Source organism: Ctenopharyngodon idella, chromosome 24 (assembly GCF_019924925.1).
Source record: "Ctenopharyngodon idella isolate HZGC_01 chromosome 24, HZGC01, whole genome shotgun sequence".
NCBI classification, from domain to species: domain Eukaryota; kingdom Metazoa; phylum Chordata; class Actinopteri; order Cypriniformes; family Xenocyprididae; genus Ctenopharyngodon; species Ctenopharyngodon idella.
Window position 1 is genome coordinate 25,176,662 of NC_067243.1, and position 10,244 is coordinate 25,186,905.

Here is a 10,244-nt window from a genome sequence, read left to right on the forward strand (position 1 = left end):
GTCTGCCTTCCTGCAACCCAGCGTGACACCTATAGCATTTTTCATTCGCTGAGGGTGGGGCAGACCCCCCGTGCATGCCCCTGCCCCCAGCCTGATGACACTTCTTAGTCTTTCTGCATTTACATTTACATTAGGCTAATTCATTAATCCAAATCGACTTGAGGAATACAAGCGATTTATCCTAAGGAGGCAATAACACAAGAAGTGCTAGCAATACAAAGTTTCAAACATTGTTCAGAATAGTACAAGTATTTATATTCCTGGCAAAATGAAGCTTTCTGAAACAAATTGCTCGAAACAAATTATAGTCAAATCTTTTCTGCCATCTGGTGGTTAAAGAGGATTTGAAACACGGTGTCCTGTTTCAGCAGCAGGTTTTGCATCTGATTCTTCAAGGTGTCTTTGACTGCATGGAAGCCATAACATTTATTAAAGCTATTATTTTAATATTTTATTTTGGTGTTATTTATAAGCTTGTTTTTACGTTGTATTGTGTTTATGAACTGACAAATTGTTGTCCTGTTCAGAATTATTAAAGCAAATTGTTTAGGAAGAATAGTGTTTATCGAATTATTTTTCTCAATAATGGACATATGCTTTCTGTGGAAAATGCACAAGCTCAATGAATCATGTTGCAATTTAGTCATTAATAGTTTTTGTTGCATTCGGAAATATGTCAGAAGCTGCATCTGTATGGGATTAAATTCCTGCCTAAAGTATTGTGGTCACAGATCAAAAAATAATAAGCGTGAATCAAAAATGTAAAAATACATGTAAAAATATTTTGCACAAACTGAAACAAATAATGCAAAATGATCAGCATAGAAAACTAACATGGTCACGGATCAACATATAATAAGCGTGAATCGAAAAATTAAAAGCGCATTTAAAAAATAACAATCATGAAACAAAACTTTAAACACATTAAAAATTATATTGCACAAATCTTAAACTTGTGTTTATGTGTTCTTAAAAGTTGTTTTCCTTGGTTTTATTACTTGGTACTTTGTGCTTTGCAGTTTGAGTTTCATGTAAATTAGAGCGAGCTTAAGCGTCACCATTGGTCCACTAGTTCTAGATTGACAGCTCCTCCTCTAGCCAATCAATCGAAGAGAGGGAGATGACATCACTCCAATGCGACTCATGGCTACTGATGCTCACACTAATAAAGGGGAAGATAACAGTTTAATTTGAAACTTTACAAGGACTTTCAAGCTGTAAAGTTATCTGAACTATGGACATATACAAATAATTCCTCTTTTTGAGATACATGAGATACTCTTTTTAATGTGCAGTCTTGTTATGATTGTTAATCTTTATGTTCATAATATATGGTATTTGGTGTTAAAATATTACTTGGCTCATGATGCTAATATGCTAAGGCTACTGTAGCTAATATACTTCTTAATTGTTGTTGTTAAACGATCATAGGTAACCTAGTGAATTAATTCTAAGACTGAATGTATCATTTCTGCATTGACTACGATAGTGTTACAGAGGAGATAGTTACAGAAACCAGATGGATTTGATATGCAGTGATTTATTCACATACTTATTGTGTTTATTTACATAACTAAATAATTGCATAATACTATAAGATTAATGTTTTAAATATAGCTTTAAAAACAAAATTATAGATCAGGGATAGGCAACATCAGTTCTGGAGTGCCGCTGTCCTGGAGTTTAGCTCCTACCCTGATAAAAAATAAAAAAAACTTACCCATCTATAATATTAATGATCCTGAAGACACTGATTAGCTGGTTAAGGTGTGTTTGATTAGGGTTGAAGCTAAACTCTGCACTCCAGGACTGACATTGCCCATCCATGTTATAGATATATGAATTTAAATGGCCAGTTACTGTCTTTATGAGTGAGTCTTTCATTCAAACGTCTCATTCAAATCGGGAATTCATTAACGAAACAATGCTGAGTTGCTCAGAGACGAGCGACACTGTTCTGCTGTGCCTTTGTTTGATACTCCTTTCATCAATATAGTGCAAAACCACACTCAAAATTAACTTATTGCTATATTGATTTATATAAAAGTTTACAATTACGAGCAATATACAATGATCTAAACAATTGCGATGGCATATCTTACTTTAACTGTAATTCACAAGCAAATATAGCTAAGGTTGGCTTCATATGTTATATTCTCTTGTGCAAAAGACAGGAATTGAAGAGACAACAAGAAAGCATATATTATTATTGTTGTATGAATACTAAAAATATCTACAGTATCTCATAGAAGTGAGTACACCCCTCACATTTTTGTAAATATTTTATTATATCTTTTCATGCGACAACACTGAAGAAATGACACTTTGCTACAATGTAAAGTAGTGAGTGTTGTAATGTTCAGCCCAGAAGGATGAATTTACATCAGTTAAAATGGGGGTCAGATTATACTGTGTGAGAGGTTAAGAGTGTTTAAAAAGATGAGACAGCATAAATGAATAAATATATTGTGTATTTACAATATTCACAAGGAACTTAAAACACCACAATAAAACTAGAAAAACTTAAAATAAGTAAGAGGAATAAAATTGACTAAAAAACATGTAAACCAATTAAAACTCTATTATACATAAAATCATTGTAATAAATAGAGCAGTAAAACATGTATTTTATGTGACAGTGTCACATAGTCGTTTACATTGTTGTCCCCCTTCTGGATCCGCCGATACAGCATGCCTTGGTGGTCCCGCACTTAATCCCATTGGTCGGTGGAGTGGAGGGAGAGATGGAAAGTCTCTGGAGAGTGTCGTCATCACCCTGTGCACTGATGAGTTGCTGTCTGGAGAAGGGAAGGATGGAGAAGATGGTGTCGAAGTCTGGCCCAGTTGTAGAGGTGGCGCAGGATTTTCCATCGGTCACTCTGTTGGTTGTTCGTGAAGTGGTTGAGGCAGTGGGATCATTGACCGGAGGAAAGCCAGGGGTCGACGTGGGAGGCACTGGGCTGGTCGTCGCAGTGGGAGGGGAGATGGTGGTTTCTGGATCCCTTAATGGCTCCAGTTGTTTCACCCATTTCTTGTCTCTCCTCTTAAAACAGTCGATGACCTCTCTCTCCAGTGTCGGCACGGCATCCTTTATTGATTCCTCCATTTTGTCAAATTTAAAATCCACAGCCTCTCTAAAATACACTTCACGGTTAAGATTACTTTCAACAGAGTCATTAAAATCCTTCTCCAGTTTTAAAACAATGTTTTTAAGAGCAGCCACCTCAGCACAAAGCTGTACACATTCATTTAATGATGTAAAACCCGTTCATCATTAAAACCAGCAGATGTATTAAAAGAAGCAGCATTAACTTGGTTTGTCATCATCTTTAAATGTTCCCCGTACGGGCCACCATATGTAACGTTCAGCCCAGAAGGATGAATTTACATCAATTAAAATGGGGGTCAGATTATACTGTGTGAAAGGTTAAGAGTGTTTAAAAAGATGAAACAGACAACATAAATGAATAAATAAAGTGTATTTACAATATTCACAAGGAACTTAAAACAACACAATAAAACTAGAAAAACTTAGGCTGTTAAAAGCGTGGAGTCCGTTTGCACCATACCCTAAAACAGTCCTTAAGAGTCCTAGTAGCGTGCTGAAAGTCCCAATGTGAAAGTGAGAAATGTCCACCGGTGTATATACAAATGCCCAAGTTTGCAGTACTTTCTGGAAAGGTAAGTCCACAGGTGAGTAAGTCCACAATCCAGGTAAGCAGTCTTTGTTAGCGGGAGACTGAGGCTGTGTCCAAAATCGCCCCCTATACCCTTAAATAGGGCACTATTTGAGGGGACAGCCATTTGTAGTGGTGTCCGAAACCATAGTGGACGATGTTGAGTGCACTCATTCAATACCACAATGCACTGCAATAACGAGTGTACAACCGTCAATTCCTTTTTAATTGATTTAATGATCAATTAAAAAGGAATTGATAGCTGTATGATAATTCTGGAAAATGAATGGATGATTGATTCAGCTGCGGGCGCCATCTCCTGGTGAGACACGGGAATTCATTCAGCACTTGACTCTCACAGTGCATTATGGGTATTCTCTAGCCGTTGAGTGTGCAGAGAATACCCATAATGCACTGTGAGAGTCATGCGCTGAATGAATTCCCGCGTCTCGCCAGGAGATGGCGCCCGCAGCTGAATCAATCATCCATTCATTTTCCAAACCGCGCTGGTCCAGCATTATCATACAGGTATCAATTCCTTTTTAATTGATCATTAAATCGTTTAAAAGGTTTGAACATGCTAGTACAACATAAATATTCATTACTACTGGAGCTGCCAGTTTGTTACATTTCAAAAGATTATTAAACAGCACAAACTATGTGAAATCGGCAGCCCTTCCGGTGCACTCAGTGTCCGAATTCACTCACTCGTTTCATTCACTCCTTCAAGTGGACTATATTAGTGGACTAATGTAGGGAATAGTGAATGAGGGTATAGGGGGCGATTTTGAACACAGCATGAATGTTTGCCATGCTTCCTCCTTTATGCTGGCTTACTTCCTGGTTCCTGTCATGTGATCAGTCACATGACAGGCAGACCCATACACATTTAAAGACATACACACATTAAAATAAGTAAGAGGAATAAAATGGACTAAAAAACATGTAAACCAATTAAAACTCTATTATACATAAAATCATTGTAATAAATAGAGCGGTAAAACATGTATTTTATGTGACAGTGTCACAGTGTACAGCTTGTATAACAGTGTAAATTTGCTGTCCCCTCAAAAAAACTCAACACACAGCCATTAATGTCTAAACCACTGGCCACAAAAGTGAGTACACCCCTAAGTGAAAATGTCCAAATTGGGCCCAAAGTGTCAATATTTTGTGTGGCCACCATTATTTTCCAGCACTGCCTTTACCCTCTTGGGCATGGAGTTCACCAGAGCTTCACAGGTTGCCACTGGAGCCCTCTTCCACTCCTCCATGACGACATCACGGAGCTGGTGGATGTTAGAGACCTTGCGCTCCTCCACCTTCCGTTTGAGGATGCCCCACAGATGCTCAATAGGGTTTAGGTACCCTCAGCTTCTTTTGCAAGGCAGCGGTCGTCTTGGAGGTGTGTTTGGGGTCGTTATCATGTTGGAATACTGCCCTGCGGCCCAGTCTCCGAAGGGAGGGGATCATGCTCTGCTTCAGTATGTCACAGTATGTCATGTTGGCATTCATGGTTCCCTCAATGAACTGTAGCTCCCCAGTGCTGGCAGCACTCGGCTAAAAAAGCCCCAGACCCTGACACTCCCACCACCATGCTTGACTGTAGGCAAGACACACTGGTCTTTGTACTCCTCACCTGGTTGCCGCCACACACGCTTGACACCATCTGAACCAAATAAGTTTATCTTGGTCTCATCAGACCACAGGACATGGTTCCATGTCCTTAGTCTGCTTGTCTTCAGCAAACTGTTTGCAGGCTTTCTTGTGCATCATCTTTAGAAGAGGCTTCCTTCTGGGACGACAGCCATGCAGACCAATCTGATGCAGTGTGCGGCGTATGGTCTGAGCACTGACAGGCTGACCCCCCACCCCTTCAACCTCTGCAGCAATGTTGGCAGCACTCATACGTCTATTTCCCAAACACAACCTCTGGATATGACGCTGAGCATGTGCACTCAACTTCTTTGGTTGACCATGGCGAGGCCTGTTCTGAGTGGAACCTGTCCTGTTAAACCGCTGTATGGTCTTGGCCACCGTGCTGCAGCTCAGTTTCAGGGTCTTGGCAATCTTCTTATAACGTACGGCGTCTTTATGTAGAGCAACAATTCTTTTTTTCAGATCCTCAGAGTTCTTTGCCATGAGGTGCCATGTTGAACTTCCAGTGACCAGTATGAGAGAGTGAGAGCGATAACACCAAATTTAACACACCTGCTCCCCATTCACACCTGAGACCTTGTAACACTAATGAGTCACATGACACCAGGGAGAGAAAATGGCTAATTGGGCCCAATTTGGACATTTTCACTTAGGGGTGTACTCTTGTAGAGAGCGGTTTAGACATCAATGGCTGTGTGTTGAGTTATTTTGAAGGGACAGCAAATTTAGACTGTTATACAAGCTGTACACTCACTAATTTACATTGTAGCAAAGTGTCATTTCTTCAGTGTTGTCACATGAAAAGATATAATAAAATATTTACAAATATGTGAGGGGTGTACTCACTTCTGTGAGATACTGTAACAGTAATATAACAGGTATAGACGAGACAGGCACACATAAACGTGACGTTGTGAGGCCGCTGCATAGTGGCGGTTGCGTTTCGCGGTGCCAGGTCCAGTGGTAGGTGCATTAAAGGTGAATATAACAGTGATGGATCGTCAGACAGGCACAACTGTGACAGGTTGTCATTAGGATGGTGAATTTAACAATAAAAGATTGTCCAGGTAGACATATATATACCGGTGACAGGTCGAGTTGCAGGCACATATAAAGTATAATGGTGTCCTGCCACAGAAAGCTTTTACCCCAGCTCGGAAATTGCCAGCTGTGATGGTTATCTTCCCCTGTATGAGTGTGAACATCAGCAGCCATGAGTCACATTGAAGTGATGTCATCTCCCTCTCTTCGATTGATTGGCTAGAGGAGGAGCTGTCAATCTATAAGTAGTGGACCAATGGTGACGCTTAAGCAACATTTGGAAAAGCAAGAGCAGAACGTGGAAAGAAGAGCAAAGAGAAAAACAGCACAAGCATACAAAAGAGTAAAATATGAGCATAAAATGTAAGAGAGCACAAAGTACAGAGTAATAAAACCAAGGAAAACAACTTTTAAGAACACATAAACACAAGTTTAAGATTTGTGCAATATAATTTTTAATCATGCTTGTTATTTTTTTAAATGCGCTTTTAATTTTTCTATTCACGCATATTATATGTTGATCCATGACCACGCTGTTTGCTATTCTGATAATTTTGCATTATTTGTTTCAGTTTGTGCAATATATTTTTACATGTGTTTTTAAATTTTTGATTCATGCTTATTATTTTTTGATCTGTGACCACAATACTCTAGGCGGGAATTTAATCCCATACAGAGGCAGCTTCTGACATATTTCCGAATGCAACAAAAACTATTAATGACTAAATTGCAACATGATTCATTGAGCTTGTGCATTTTCCACAGAAAGCATATGTCCATTATTAAGAAAAATAATTCGATAAACACTATTCTTCCTAAACAATTTTCTTTAATAATTCTGAACAGGACAACAATTTGTCAGTTCATAAACACAATACAACGTAAAAACAAGCTTATAAATAACACCAAAATAATATATTAAAATATTAGCTTTAATAAATGTTATGGCTTCCATGCAGTCAAAGACACCTTGAAGAATCAGATGCAAAACCTGCTGCTGAAACCAGACACCGTGCTTCATATCCTCTTCAACCACCAGATGGCAGAAAAGATTTGACTATAATTTGTTTTGAGCAATTTGTTTCAGAAAGCTTCATTTTGCCAGGAATATAAATACTTGTACTATTCTGAACGATGTTTGAAACTTTGTATTGCTAGCACTTCTTGTGTTATTGCCTCCTTAGGATAAATCGCTTGTATTCCTCAAGTCAATTTGGATAAATGAATTATCCTAATGTAAATGTAAATGCAGAAAGACTAAGAAGTGTCATCAGGCTGGGGGCAGCGAATGAAAGATGCTACTGTATAGGCATAGTTTTACAATATTTTCTTCATAAGTTGAATGCGGAAGGCGGTCTGGCAGAAGCTATTTTACTTCATAACTTGTTAAATATGGATATTTTTCTTACACAAATCAGGGCTTAAAGCTAAGGATTTTTTCTGCTGGCCCAGTCGGGCCAGTGGTTCAAATTTTTACCTGCCCACAATAAAAAAAAATAATAAAGTAAAAGAAAAAAAGAAAGAAAATGGGCCTATAAAATAAGCCTAGTTATTGTTTTCGTTGTTTTTTATCCATGTAACCTTAATAAATAAGGTGACACCAAAAGCTATTAGATTATCTCACTTAAATTTTAAATATTTTTTAGACAAGTAAACAGTTAGTAATAAAATAGGAACAAATAATCAAATTACAAGTAATAGCACAAATACAACAGAATAAACATAAATGAAATAAACAGTGCTTTTCAGGTTTTTATGTAGGCTTAAACCTGTTTCAGGTACAGAAATTGCAATCTAATGTATAACTATATAACTATAGATTAAACTTTATTAAAGTTAATCAGTTAAGAGCAGTTACAGATGCATAAATAATGTTTTGAAATGTTGAAAATATAAAACGTTAAATACTGATATTTGAAATTATTTATAAAATGAAAAGATACTTTAAATGTGAAATTAAACCCGCCATGAGGTGGCAGCAAGTCCCTGTTAATGAGCGAGTCATTGAGATTAAACCGATTCATTCAAACGGCTGATTCATTCAGGAAGTGTTGCTCAGAGATGCAAAACAATTCTGCGGACTTTGTTTGGAACTATTTTCATTGGCAAAATAGAGCAAAAAAGCAATTTGGTGTCTAAAATGTAAGTCACTTAATATAAACTGCTTGTTTATTAAACTGTACTTTGTATAAATCAATATCACATTTGTAATCACGCTTATATTTGGATAAAATGGTGCTCTTCGTGTAATATTGGTTAACTATATTAAATTATATAAAAGACATTCCGGGGCATTTTTGCCCCTTATCTTGAATTCTGGGGACATTCTAAATGTATTTTAATTGACTAAATCACGCAGTGATATCGTGCACTCCGTGCACTAGTCTAACCTACTAGACTACATCACGTAGTGTATGCGAGCACTCAATTGATGTGTTTTTGTTTGGTTTCTGTAAAGTGAGGGACATACTCGATAATGTCAGATCGTTAAATCAACAATTACGATATCATAGTTGATATATTGCACACCCTACAGCACTGGACCGATTAGGCAGTTCCATCAACTGTCCCGAGCGTCGTTCACACTGGCCTCAGGCCATCAGGCAGTCCTTATTGTCAAGCCCTGCAAATGAATTGATTCACTTCAGAAGGCATTTATTAACCCCTCTATTAACCCCCCGGGCTGTGTGGAGTACGTTTATTATGGATAGATGCACTTTCTTCAGCTTCTTACTTGTTGGTACCGTTCACTGCCATTATAAAGCTTGGACGCGTCAGGATATTTATTAATATTTATTAATATAACTTCGATTGTGTTCATCAGAAAGAAGAAAGTCATGGATGGCTTGAGGTTGAGTAAATCTTGGGGTAATTTTCATTTTAAAGTGAACTAATCCTTTAAGAATTGTGCTATAGCCTAATAACTACCCAGTAGACACATGACGTCAGTGTAACGTCAGAAAGACGTTGGACTCCATTGCGCAGATGTCAAATTTTGGTTGAAAATTAAAATGAATGGAGTTGTCTTTCGCTTATTATAATTCACACAAAATTATATCAAAATGGCTGTCTTGTTGAGTATCCTTGTAAACATAGTTGGTTATGTCTTAAATGAATTTAAACAGCTGAGAAATAAAACTTGTGTAACTTGTGTAACAGTATTTTGGATCCGTGCAGCTCTTAAAGTGACAGCTGTCAGCATACAGAAGGAGACAACACAGGTAACTCAAGTGCACTGGTAGTTTATTTGCAGGTGGCAGAGAGTAAGCAGGAGAAACAGGTGAGTGTTCAACAAACGGCAGGTCAGGCAGACTTAGTTTCTATGGTCATAGTCTTTGTCTCTTTGCAGGTATTGAGGATCTCAAGGCTAAAGAGATGTCGGTGGATCTGAAGAGAAGATGACAGATAATGAAGGCTGAAGACAGAATAGAATCACAACAGGTGAGCAGATCCGGTAGGTATCCAGGTTAGATGATCATTATGTAACAACAAGACCAGACAATGGTGAACGGAAGAGTTACTGCTTAAGTGCAGTGGAGCTGATGAAAGTTAGTGATGGCAGGTGTAAGAATTTGTAGTCTGCCCAGATTCCACTCCAAAGTATATTTTAAAATGAGTTCATCCCCAAAATAGCTTAATTATCATAGAGAAGAAGAAAGTCAACAGTTATGTTGTTTCTGCATCATTTGGGATAATCACATCCTGAACAAATGGTGATCAATTGTAGAATGGTAATGGGTGTGGGACAGTGGGAACCATCTCAGACAATGAGGTGTCACAACTTATACAGACCACAGCTGGTAAAACATGAAAAACTACATTTACATGACGAGTGGTAAACTGTAAACAGGATAAAAGGCTTGAGAT